The sequence below is a fragment of the Apium graveolens genome, chromosome 11, assembly GCF_009905375.1.
Source record: "Apium graveolens cultivar Ventura chromosome 11, ASM990537v1, whole genome shotgun sequence".
Classification (NCBI taxonomy): Eukaryota; Viridiplantae; Streptophyta; class Magnoliopsida; order Apiales; family Apiaceae; genus Apium; species Apium graveolens.
The window spans coordinates 125,823,111-125,828,458 of NC_133657.1; the positions used below are offsets into that span (position 1 = coordinate 125,823,111).

At 39.5% G+C, this 5,348-nt stretch overlaps 1 non-coding gene across 1 annotated transcript; it reads right to left on the reverse strand.

Annotated features, from left to right (window-relative positions):
- Positions 1-1,699: 1,699 nt before the first annotated feature.
- LOC141699353 (small nucleolar RNA R71) lies at positions 1,700-1,806 on the reverse strand. The gene has a single exon (XR_012565822.1). It is a non-coding gene; the product is annotated as a small nucleolar RNA R71 (small nucleolar RNA).
- Positions 1,807-5,348: the final 3,542 nt, after the last annotated feature.

Here is a 5,348-nt window from a genome sequence, read left to right on the forward strand (position 1 = left end):
CATAACAGAGCTTAAGGAGAAGACGATAAGAAGACCTATAGCACAATTCAATGAAAGCGAATAAGATCTAGTTTTATACTTGTGAATCTTTGTTTCAAAGTTGTAATCTTGGATGCTCGTTTCTTGTTTTATTGAACCTAATACTCTGGATTACGTACTTGGTTTATTAATTGTTTTATAAAGATTACGTTTATTATATCATGCTTTCATCGGAACCCACGTTGATGATGAGTCCGATTATGGGCTAATCGTTATCGTGGGGTTCTAGCGGATTTATTTATGGATTTATTTAGTTAATTTGTTTTGACGCCTTAGTGTGTGGTGATTTTATGATAACCTAGTATTGGTTGTGCTTATTCGTCTCATGAGCGTCGCGAACTTGTAATATAGCGTGTTAATCTTTAATGAAGCGACAGTGAATTTAAGGATTTAGAACTTGTCATGCTAGCATAGGTTCATGTGTTATTGTTATGCATGATTCGTAGGTAATTTTAACCATCTTACTTGCCCTATGTAATCATGATAGATAACTTGTGCATTAAACCGTTATAATGTCAAATTCTATAGACTTATAGGGTCTCAATATAATTGGTGTCTATTCAGCTTCTATCTCTTTTGTGGATGTCTGGTAGTATGGTATTCGTGCAACAAATGTTGGCGTTTATCAGTTTTGTGCTATCTAATTAGTGTCATCACAATTACATGCTAAGGTTAAGAATGAAAAGGCTATTGAATGAAGTATTTAATGAAGCTAGAATCCCATGTTTATGTCATATATTATTCAATTCTCTTTAATCTCTTAGTTAATGTTCTCTAGTATAATTCTCAATAGTTTATTGTAGTTATAATCAAAACCCGAATTGTTATTTATTTTAGCATTGAATAATAGTCATATCATTGTTGCATAAGTGCATAAATCACAAAGTTAACCTAAACCAGTCTCTGTGGGAACGAACTAGAACTAATTTTATATTACTTGCGAACAGGTATACTTGCGTGAATTTTTTGCGCGTGTTTAGCGACTAACAAGTTTTTGGCGCCGCTGCCGGGGACTCGGTGTTGAGTTTTAGTTTATGTGTTTATCATCAGTGATTGTTAAAGTTTATTAACTCAGACATTGTTACTTACCTAATCTTTTCTTTGTCGTGTTTCAGGTACTCTAGCGAGCGTGTATGCATACGCGTTCGCGGGCTCGTAAGAGAACTCTGGATCAAGCCGAGGAGGAAGCTATAGTGATTTGAAGGGAAGTTTTTAAGGAGGAAGAGAAAGTAGAAGAAAAAGAGAAAATGAGGAACCAACTTTAGTAGTGATGGGAGATCAAGCCAAAATTCCTAAGGCTCTGATGGATTATTCTCAGCCTAAGATCAATGACATTCAATCAAGCATCATCAGACCAGCCATCTCGGCTAACACTTTTGAGATCAAGTGGAGCATAATTCAGATGATACAGAACTCAGTTCAGTTTGGGGGTTTTCCTACAGAAGACCCCAACATGCACATCCGGGATTTCATCGAGATATGCGACACTTTCAAGTTCAATGGGGTGACTGAAGATGCGATCAAGCTGTGACTCTTCCCATTCTCTCTGAGGGATAAAGCAAAGTGCTGGTTACATTCTCTACCACCAGGGTCTATCACCATATGGGGGGATCTTGCTCAAAAGTTTTTGACTAAATTCTTTCCCATGGCGAAGACTGCTGCAATCAGGAATGCTCTTACTCAATTTGCACGACAAACTGGAGAATCTCTGTGTGAGGCTTGGGATCGATATAAGGAGAGGCTAAGGAAGTGCCCACACCATGCAATTCCTGATTGGATGATTATAAACTATTTCTACAATAGTTTAGGCGCACAGTCTAAACCTATGCTCGATGCAGCATCTAGTGGAGCCTTATGGGCCAAAAGCTATAACAAAGATTATGAGTTAATTGAGCTAATGACAACTAATGAATACCAGAATCCTATGTAAATAACGTTACAAGGCAAGGTAGAAGGAATTCTGGAAGTGGATACAGCTACTGCTATAGCTGCTCAACTTCAAGCTTTGATGATGAAAGTGTACTCTTTGGCTAATTATGGAGTTAATCAAATCACTAGTGTTTGTGAGCTTTGTGCGGGGGCACATGCGACTGAGCAGTGTGCTATTTCTAGCGAATCAGCTCAATTTGTGAGCAACTTTCAGAGATCACAGCAGCAAGTTCCAGCCACTTATCATCCTAATAACCGCAATCATCATAACTTCAGCTGGAGCAACAATCAGAAACCTTATCAGCCATACACAACAAAACAGTTTAACCCTCCTGGTTTTCAACAACCGGAATATGCCCCTAGGCAACAACTTCAACTTCAGCAGTTACCGCAATCTAATGAAAAATCTGAATTGGAGGAGTTGAGGCTCATGTGCAAGAGCCAAGTTGTTTCTATCAAGACCTTGGAGAATCAGATTGGGCAGATTTCTAATACATTGCTGAATCGTCAACTTGACACGCTTCCAAGCGATATTGAAGTGCCAAGCAAGAAGGAATCTAAGGATCATGTTAAGGAAATTACATTGAGGTCTGTAAGGTTGCAAATCCTAAAAAAGTTAAGACTTCAGAATCTAAAGTTAAGGCTAAAGAAGAAGAAGTACAGAAGCAAGCAGAATTGGAACCAAGGAAGACTACTGTTGAGCACACTCCTCTTGAGGGTAATACAGGGGAGACACGGATCTATCTTCCACCTCATTTTCCTAAGAGACTACAGAAGAAAAAGCTGGATAAGCAGTTTGAGAAGTTTCTGAAGGTGTTCAAGAAACTTCACATCAACATACCTTTCGCTGAAGCTCTTGAACAAATGCCTAGTTATGCGAAGTTTATGAAAGGTATTCTCTCTCAGAAGGTGAAGCTTGATAACTTAGAGACCGTTGCTCTCATAGAGGAATGCAGTGCTGTGCTGCAACAGAAGTTGCCTCCGAAGCTTAAAAATCCTGGAAGCTTCACTATTCCATGCACTATTGGAAAGGTGTCATTTGACAAATGCTTATGTAAATTTGAAGTTAGCATCAATTTGATGCCTTTGTCAATCTTCAAGAAGTTGGACTTTCCGGATCCAAAGCCTACTTATATGACTTTGCAGTTGGTCGATCGTTCTATTACTTAACCATGAGGCATTGTTGAGGATGTTTTGGTCAAGGTGGATAAACTCATCTTTCCAGCTGATTTTGTAATTCTTGATTTCGAGGAGGATAAGAAGATTCCAATAATCTTGGGATGACCTTTCTTGGCGACTGGCCGAATCTTGATTGATGTGCAGAAATGTGAGCTCACCATGCGAGTGTTTCTTCAGGATGTCACTTTTAATGTGTTCAATGCGATGAAGTTCCTACGGAAAATGAGGAGTGCTTAAAGGTGGAGTTGGTTGATTATGTGGATACTTCAGAACTTGATCAATTGCTAAGGTCCGATGCCTTAGAAAAGGCCTTGTTGGGGGATTCCGATAGTGAAGATGATGAAGGGGATGAGCAGTTACAATATCTGAATGCTTCTCCCCGGAAGAGGAAGATGGATATGCCTTTTGAATCTCTTGGAATGGAGGAGCTGAACATATCTCCTAAGCGCCTCAAGCCATCTATTGAGGAAGCTCCTACTCTTGAGCTTAAACCTTTACCTGAACATTTGAGTATGAGTTTTTAGGTGTTGCATCTACTTTGCCTGTTATTATTGCATCTGACCTTTCAGGTAGCGATGAGGAGAAGCTTTTGATAATTCTTAGAAAATTCAAATCGGCAATTGATTGGACTATAGCAGATATCAGGGGAATCAACCCTTCTTATTGCATGCACAATATTCTGCTAGAGGAAGGAAGCAAGCCTATTGTTGAGCAACAGAGAAGGCTAAATCCGATCATGAAAGAGTGTGTGAAGAAGGAAATCCGTAAGTGGCTAGATGCAGAGATCATCTATCCTATTTCTGACAGTTCATGGGTGAGCCCAGTTCAGTGTGTGCCAAAGAAATATGGTATCACTGTGGTAGCAAATGAGAAGAATGAGCTTATTCCTACACGAACAGTCACGTGGTGGAGAGTTTGCATGGATTATAGAAAGCTGAACAAAGCTATCAGGAAGGATCACTTCCTTCTTCCTTTCATTGATCAGATGCTTGATAGATTGGTTGGGCATGAGTACTACTGTCTTCTGGATGGCTATTCGGGATATAATCAGATTCGTATCGCTCTAGAAGATCAGGAGAAGACTACATTCACATGTCCTTTTGGTACTTTTGCATTATGGAGGGTTTCTTTTGGGCTATGTGGTGCACCAGCCACTTTTCAGAGATGCATGATGGCTATCTTCTCTGATATAATTGTTAATAATGTAGAAGTGCTCATGGACGACTTCTCGGTCTTTGGAACTTCTTATGATAAATGTTTGCACAATCTTGGGTTAGTGTTGAAAAGGTGCATTGAGACCAATTTGGTTCTCAATTGGGAGAAATGTCATTTTATGGTGCGCCAAGGCATCATTCTTGGTCACAAGATTTCTAGTAAGGGTCTTGAGGTGGACAAAGCCAAGGTGGAGGTTATCGAAAAACTTCCTCCACCAATTTCTGTTAAGGGAATTCGTAGTTTTCTTGGTTATGCAGGTTTCTATAGGCGTTTCATCAAGACATCTCTAAGATTTCGAAGCTGTTGTGCAATTTGCTAGAGAAAGATGTTCCTTTCAAGTTTGATGACGAGTTCCTTGTTGCGTTTGAGACGCTAAAGAAGAGTTTGATTATGGCACATGTCATAACTGCACCTGATTGGTCTGAACTGTTTGAAATGATATGTGATGCAAGTGATTATGCAGTTGGAGCAGTTCTTGGGCAAAGAAAGAACAACATATTTCATGTAGTCTACTATGCTAGTAAGATTCTAAATGGTGATCAAATGAACTACACCACTACTGAGAAATAACTTTTGGCTATTTTTTATGGTTTCGAGAAGTTTCGATCTTATCTTCTTGGGATGAAGGTGACAGTTTTCACTGATCACGCTGCAATTCGCTATCTCGTCTTGAAGAAGGACTCTAAGTCTAGACTGATTAGATGGGTTCTTTTGCTTCAGGAATTTGAGTTGGAGATCAAGGACAAAAAAGGTATTGAGAATCAAGTCGCTGATGATCTCTCTCGTTTAGAGGATCCGAGTGCAACTTCACTGGATAAGACATTAATAAATGAGTCTTTTCCCGATGAGCAGCTGTTTGGAGTGCAAGAGGAAGAACCGTGGTTTGCAGACATTGTGAACTACCTTGTGAGTAATATCATGCCTCCCGACTTGTCGTACACTCAAAGGAAGAATTTTCTTCATGAGGTGAAGTGGTATATGTGGGA